This window comes from Coptis chinensis, chromosome 4, assembly GCF_015680905.1.
Source record: "Coptis chinensis isolate HL-2020 chromosome 4, ASM1568090v1, whole genome shotgun sequence".
In the NCBI taxonomy this organism is placed as follows: Eukaryota; Viridiplantae; Streptophyta; class Magnoliopsida; order Ranunculales; family Ranunculaceae; genus Coptis; species Coptis chinensis.
The window spans coordinates 82,810,630-82,818,695 of NC_141459.1; the positions used below are offsets into that span (position 1 = coordinate 82,810,630).

The 8,066-nt window shown below is 40.9% G+C and overlaps 1 non-coding gene and 1 pseudogene across 2 annotated transcripts; both read left to right on the forward strand.

Annotated features, from left to right (window-relative positions):
- Positions 1 to 318: 318 nt before the first annotated feature.
- On the forward strand, positions 319 to 7,346 carry LOC147505161 (callose synthase 12 pseudogene; annotated as a pseudogene). Its single transcript, XR_015193242.1, has 2 exons — positions 319 to 5,809; positions 6,965 to 7,346. The product of XR_015193242.1 is annotated as a callose synthase 12 pseudogene (transcript).
- On the forward strand, positions 3,440 to 3,520 carry LOC147505162 (small nucleolar RNA J33). The gene has a single exon (XR_015194081.1). It is a non-coding gene; the product is annotated as a small nucleolar RNA J33 (small nucleolar RNA).
- Positions 7,347 to 8,066: the final 720 nt, after the last annotated feature.

Here is an 8,066-nt window from a genome sequence, read left to right on the forward strand (position 1 = left end):
ATTTGCATGCTGATACCCTATCCCAAATGCATTTTAGTGCCATTAAGCAAAAATATATTTGTTAAGTTGGCGCCTCTTCATGCAGCACTCAAAAACAAGGTACCTAAAAGTTAAAGCTTCTAGTAAATACTGGGTGCATTCACATGATTTTTCATTTATTTTTTTTGTTTCGTTTTGATCTTTTAAATTGAACTGTTTAAGTTAAAAAGGACTATTTCCAAATCATAACAGAAAATTAATTAGCCATAACGCCGCGAAATCAAAACCTTCGTTTCATTACTTATTCCCATTTATACACATTTCCATAAAATTCACCCATCCAATGGTAACAACTTAAGGACTACACTAAACAACTAAATTTCCAAGATCCTCATTACACGTAACCTCCATCTCTCCTTGTACCGAAACACAAGCTGCAACCTCAAACCCAATTCCAACTCCAATGTCATGAGCCTACACCAACGTCGTACACCCTCTAGACGTTCGGGCGGCGGCTCGAACCTTGACAACGACGATGACACGGCCTCCACGTCAATACAAGATCCATCTCAACAACCTTACAACATCATTCCCATTCACAATCTTTTAGCCGACCATCCATCTTTACGTTACCCAGAAGTCCGAGCGGTCACCACGGCCCTACGCAATGTAGGCAATGGTGCCTTCGGAAAACTAACAGGTGACTATGATCCTAACAAAGACATATTTGATTATCTTGGTATCAACTTTGGTTTCCAGCTTGATAATGTACGTAACCAACGTGAACACCTTGTCCTTCACCTTGCTAATTCACAAATGCGTTTGCCTTCTCCACCTATGAACATTGACTCCCTTGAACCTTCAGTCGTTCGTAGATTTCGTCGTAAACTTTTACGTAACTATACTTCTTGGTGTTCTTATCTTGGTGTTACATCGAATGTAGAAATACCAGATCGTCGTAATGCATTAGCTGCTACTCGTGGTGAACTTCTTTACGTTGGGCTGTTTTTGTTGATATGGGGTGAGGCTGCTAATCTTAGATTTGTTCCTGAATGCATTTGTTATATTTATCATCATATGGCCAAGGAACTTAATGAAATAGACACACCTGAAGAAGAAACACATAATTGTACTAGACGGCCTTATACATTTGGTAAGGGAGATAAGTTCTTGAAACTTGTAGTTACACCATTTTACCAAACAATTAAATCTGAGGTTGATAGGAGTCGTAATGGTACTGCCCCTCATTCAAGTTGGAGAAACTATGACGACATTAATGAGTATTTTTGGAGTAATCATTGTTTTAAGAAGATTTCATGGCCACCTGATGTTGGGAAAGGTTTCTTTTCGATTGAAGGGAAGCGAAAGGGTGTTGGTAAGACAGGTTTTGTTGAGCAGAGGTCGTTTTTGAATGTGTTTAGGAGCTTTGATCGACTATGGATTATGCATTTATTGTTTCTTCAAGCTGCAATTATAGTTGCGTGGGAGGAAGAGTCAAAGTGGGCTTATCCGTGGCAAGTTTTGAGAAATCGTGACGCCCAGTTTCGAGTACTAAGCGTGTTTATCACTTGGGCAGGACTTAGATTGTTTCAATCCTTACTAGATTTTTTCACTCAGTATGGATTGGTTTCGAGCGAGACAAGGTGGCTTGGCCTGAGGATGGTGCTAAAGATCGTTGCTGCTGCAGTATGGACAGCTGCATTTGTTGTTATATATGTACTGGTTTGGAGATGGTCTAGCAAAGCAGAAGTAATGCAGAAGGTTTTCCTTATAGCAGCACTTGTATATCTCCTCCCAGAGGTACTAGCAGTGGTTCTATTGGTTCTACCTTGGGTGCGGAACTTTCTCGAGGAAACTAACTGGAGAATCTTTAATGCCTTAACTTGGTGGTTCCAGACGCGAATTTTTGTTGGTCGTGGCCTCAGTGAAGGGATTGTTGACAGCATGAAGTACTCAGTTTTCTGGATTCTCATTCTTGCCGCGAAGTTTAGTTTCAGTTTCTACTTCCAGATTATGCCCATGGTTGAACCGACGAAGGCTGTATGGAAGCTTAAAAGAATAGATTATGATTGGCCTGAGTTATTTGGTATCACTAACAGATTGGCGGTCGGGTTGTTATGGCTTCCAGTGCTTTTGATTTACCTTATGGATATACAGATATGGTACTCAATATTCTCTTCTTTGGTTGGATCGTTGGTTGGGTTATTTGACCATTTGGGTGAGATTCGGAACATCCAACAGTTGAGGCTAAGGTTTCAGTTTTTTGCAAGTGCACTGCAGTTTAATCTCATATCACAGGAGCAACAGTTTAGAACAAGAAGTACAATGATGAATAAATTCAATGATGTTATACACCGACTGAAGTTGCGGTATGGACTAGGCCGGCCTTATAATAAGCTTGAATCAAACCAGCTTGGGGCGAACAAGTTCACCCTGCTATGGAACGAGATTATCTCAATTTTCAGGGAAGAAGACATCCTAAGTGACCATGAGGTGGAACTCTTGGAATTGCCAGCGAATGCGTGGAACATTAGAGTTATTAGATGGCCTTGTTTTCTCCTGTCCAATGAATTGTTGCTGGCTCTCAGTCAAGCAAGAGAGTTGTTAGACGCATCAGACAAGAGGCTTTGGAGGAAAATATCCAAGCATGAGTACAGAAGGTGTGCTATTATTGAAGCATATGATAGCATCAAGCATTTGTTGAGTGTCATTCTCAAAGACAATACAGAAGATAAAAGCATCATCTTCAACATTTTTGCGGAGATAGATGACTCAATTCGGATTCAGAAGTTCACGAAAATGTACAAAACGACTGCAGTACAACAGATTCATGCGAAGTTAGTATCCCTTGTGGATTTCCTGAATAAGCCTAAGAAAGATCTCAACAAGTTGGTGAACGCGTTGCAGGCCTTGTACGAGGTTTTGATTCAAGATTTCCCAAATGTGAAGAGGACGTCAGAGCAACTAAAAGAAGATGGTTTAGCACCTCTGAGTCCAGCTACCAACTCAGGTTTGCTTTTTGAGAATTCCATCGAGTTGCCCGACATTGAAAATGCTACCTTCTATCGCCAGGTTCGTCGTTTGCGTATAATTCTAACATCCAGGGACTCTATGGTCAACGTCCCAATTAATCTTGAGGCAAGACGCCGTATTGCCTTCTTCAGCAACTCCCTGTTTATGAATATACCCCATGCTCCCCAAGTTGAAAAAATGATGGCTTTCAGTGTCCTTACTCCTTACTATAACGAAGAAGTTTTGTACAACAAAGAACAGCTGCGAACTGAGAATGAAGATGGCGTCTCTACACTGTTCTATCTGCAGAAAATTTACGATGATGAGTGGAGAAATTTCTTAGAGAGGATGCGCAGAGAGGGCATGGTGTATGAAAATGAAATATGGAATAACAAGCTAAAAGATCTCCGCTTCTGGGCATCGTACAGAGGCCAGACATTAGCTCGTACTGTAAGAGGCATGATGTATTACCATAGAGCTCTCAGGATGCTGGCATTCCTTGATTCTGCTTCCGAGATGGACATCAGGGAGAGATCAGAAGACCTTGCTCCTGTTAGTTCAAAGAGACAAGGCACTGAAATGGAGCCTCAGGCATCAGGCTCAGATGTGTCACGTTCTTCACGAAGTATCAGCAGAATGAATAGTGAGGCAAGTGTAGCATTCAGAGGCCATGAGTACGGAACTGCTCTTATGAAATACACATATGTGGTTGCTTGCCAGATTTATGGAACTCAGAAAGCCAAGAAAGACCCACATGCAGAGGAGATATTATATCTCATGAGGAACAATGAAGCCCTTCGCGTTGCCTACGTTGATGAGGTTGATGCAGGGAGGGAAGAAGTACATTATTACTCGGTTCTGGTGAAGTTTGACCAAGAGTTGCAGAAGGAATTGGAAATTTACAGAATCAGGTTGCCTGGTCCAATAAAACTGGGTGAGGGGAAACCAGAGAATCAAAACCACGCTTTTATCTTCACTCGCGGTGACGCTGTTCAGACCATTGACATGAACCAGGACAACTACTTCGAGGAGGCTCTCAAGATGAGGAATTTATTGGAGGAATTCACAGCCTACTATGGCATCCGAAAGCCTAAGATCTTGGGAGTTCGTGAACACATATTCACTGGTTCGGTCTCGTCCTTGGCATGGTTCATGTCTGCTCAAGAAATGAGCTTTGTTACACTAGGACAGCGTGTTCTAGCAAATCCATTGAAGGTGAGACTGCATTATGGACACCCGGATGTGTTTAACAGATTCTGGTTCTTGACTAGGGGTGGACTTAGTAAGGCTTCAAGAGTGATCAACATAAGTGAAGACATCTTTGCTGGCTTCAATTGTACACTGAGAGGGGGCACTGTGACGCACCATGAGTACATACAGGTGGGCAAGGGAAGGGATGTTGGGTTGAATCAAGTATCCATGTTTGAGGCTAAGGTTGCTAGTGGCAATGGAGAGCAGGTTCTGAGCCGGGATGTCTACAGATTAGGACACAGACTTGATTTCTTTCGGATGCTCTCATTTTTCTATACTACCGTGGGGTTCTTTTTTAACACAATGATGGTAGTCCTTACTGTTTATGCATTCATATGGGGACGCCTTATTCTGGCTCTCAGTGGTATTGAGAAAGCAATGAAGACTTCAGCCAACAATAAAGCTTTCACTGCAATCCTAAATCAGCAATTTATCATCCAGCTTGGCTTGTTTACTGCCCTCCCAATGATTGTGGAGAACTCTCTTGAGCATGGGTTTCTTAACGCTGTCTGGGAATTCTTGACAATGCAATTTCAGCTATCATCTGTTTTTTACTCATTCTCAATGGGAACTCGTACACATTTCTTTGGAAGGACTATTCTTCATGGAGGTGCCAAGTATCGCGCAACTGGGCGTGGTTTTGTTGTGCAGCACAAGAGCTTTGCTGAGAACTATAGGCTATACGCTCGTAGCCACTTTGTGAAGGCAATTGAGCTTGGGATGGCACTGGTGATTTACGCTTCTCACAGCCCCTTAGCGAAGAATACTTTTGTTTTCATAGCTATGACAGTCTCTAGCTGGTTTCTTGTAATAGCTTGGATCATGGCTCCCTTTGTGTTCAATCCTTCTGGCTTTGACTGGTTGAAGACCGTATATGACTTTGATGATTTTATGAACTGGATATGGTATAGTGGTGGGGTGTTCACGAAAGCAGAGCAGAGTTGGGAGACTTGGTGGTACGAGGAACAGGACCACCTGAGAACAACCGGTTTCTGTGGGAAGCTTTCGGAGATCATTCTAGATCTCCGTTTCTTCTTTTTTCAGTTTGGGATTGTCTACCACCTTGGCATTGCCAATGGAAGCACCAGCATTTTTGTTTACTTGCTATCCTGGATTTATGTGTTTGCCGTAGTCGGGATTTATATAATCGTATCTTCTGCTCGGGAAAAATATGAAGCAAAGCAGCACATATATTACCGGCTTGTTCAATTCCTTGTCATTGTGTTCACCATACTGGTAATTGTCGTACTGCTGAAATTCACAGCATTAAAAGCTATGGATCTTCTCTCAAGCGTCTTGGCATTCATCCCTACCGGATATGGCCTGATATCAATTGCCCAGGTGTTTAGACCGTCTCTGCAGTCTACTGTAATGTGGGATACTGTGGTTTCCTTGGCTAGATTTTATGACATGCTGTTTGCAGTGATAGTTATGGCCCCAGTGGCATTTCTATCTTGGATGCCTGGATTCCAGTCGATGCAGACCAGGATTCTCTTTAATGAAGCATTTAGCAGGGGCCTCCACATATCTCGTATTCTGGCCAGCAAAAGAACTAACAACATTTGAGGTAATTCCTCATTGACTGACTTTGAACCCTTGATGTCTGAAGTTCTTTTTTTACTTCTGTAAATATTTTCTTATGCCGACGTACTCATGACAATTTTCTCATCCACACTTAAGATTGTGTAATTGAATCGGGCATTACTAACTCCTTGTTTTACTTAAGATTTGATGCTTGTTTAGAACCACGGACAAGGAATATCTCCAAGAGATTACTCCTTGCTAGAGCTTCATTGTCTCTCTAATTAAATTTGAGAGAAATAGTCAGTAGCTTAGTGCCTCAGACAATTAGTGTATGATACTGTTTAGAAAAAACGTCAGTTTTGAAATAGTCAGTAGTTCCTCAGAGAACTAGTGTAGATTTTTTCTCTATCTAGTGAACTATGTGAAAAGTTTTGAAAGGCAAAATTGAGATTAGCCGTTCTTTATGGTGTTGAATGTCTGTTTATTATAGTATATATCATGGTCTGGAAGAACAAGAAATGTCTGTTCAGTTGGATTCAAACCTCTCAATGAGAATGGCTCCCTTGTCATTAGTTTAGCTTTAGTTTTAACTCTAAGAACTGATCAGTAAACAATGTAGGTTAGAATGTGACAGTGACCATCTTAACTGCCAAGGGTAGTGTAGTATAGAATCATGAAAATGTCGCTTTGTCCTTGGAATTTAGCTGTAAAAGTTGGAGTTCCTTTTCTGCCTTTTACCTCAACATGGGTTTTATTATATTGGTCGGATGTAAACACTGTGTAGCTTGTTTATTGTTCCACACTTCCACCCCAGTACCTTTTCCTCTGAATGGAAACCATTTCATAGACGTTCTTGCTTTGCAATTTTTAAGCCTTTAGTTGGAAATGGATGTTAGATTCTTCCAGGTTAAAGTGGAAAATGTTACTTATATATGTTAGTCTTAACATCAAATTCCTTTATGTACGTATGTTTGATCTAAGCAGGAAGTAGGGAGACTTTGTTGAGGCATCTGTATTTAGATGGAATGCTACTTTATAGGAGACTCAGTGATGTATTGTACTGTTAGTTTTTCTCTTTAGGCAACCTCCTTTTACTTTCCTTGAACTAACCAAGCTCGTTTTGTTGGGATGTTGTTTGGTATATAATTTGCTAGGTCTTGTAAGCTGTGTTACTGACTTTCTACACAATATTATGCAGGAATAGCAGTAAACTATAGAATACATAGTGGGCATCGCAAGTGGATTTCTAGTGATGGAAGTTTTATGATGGTGCCTGCAAATTTTCTTCCTTAGAAGTTCAGAGGGAGTAGGAGTTTAATTAACCATTGCATCTTAGTCATCTTTGTTTTACAGTGGCTGCCCTGCTAGTCAAAAAGTTTTAGCAATCAGCATTCCAATTTGAGAAACTCTAGTTACCAAGCACAATGTACCTAACAACTGCACTGCTCATCTAGATTTTACTGCTAATGCCCTGTAGATGGTAGTTTATTCTGAACACTCTGTAATAATCCTTGTAGGCTTGTATATGGCAATTGTTGTATACTCGTATGTTGTAATCTACACAGTATATCTCACATGCATTGTACTGTTCTTGATGTACATTTGTCTCTTTGTACCTAGGGATGGAGCTAGGATTCTAAGCCAGGGGTGCGGGATCCAAAAAAAAAAAAATTATGCAATTTTGCATTTTTATTTTTTGGGTTTTTTAGACTTGCCCCCCCATTTCAAGGATGAATAAGACTTCCCCACCCCCCCCCCCCCCCCCCCAACTCACATGGCGTCTCAATCAATGCAGTTTGACCGTCATCTCCTGGTGAAATGTCCTAAATACCCTTTCGCGTGTAAAATTACCTAAATAGCCCCTTGACTTCACAAGACCAAGTTTTATTTAGAAAAATATGAGGACACGTGTAAACATCCTATTCACTCTGATCAACAGTCTAGATTGCATCTAAATTAAGATCCCTAAAATTCACGCTCTCTCATCTTCTCCTTCATTTTCAGTTACTAACTCCTAAAATGTCTTCCGCTTCTTGTTCATCCCAAAGAACTTGTTATCATGGAGATCCAGTATCTGTTAAAAGGTCCAATACAGGCACGAACCTAGGTCGATTGTTCTATGGATGCAAACATTACAACAAGAACAACCCAGAATTGTCTTGCCACTTTTTGGACTGGGTTGATAAAAATCCAAATCGTTTACAGAACAAGGAAGAAGCATTGGAGGCAAGAGTTGAAGCTTTAAAAGCAAAAAATCGTAGACTGTAGATGGTGAATCATCAATTGGAGTTGGAGGTGAA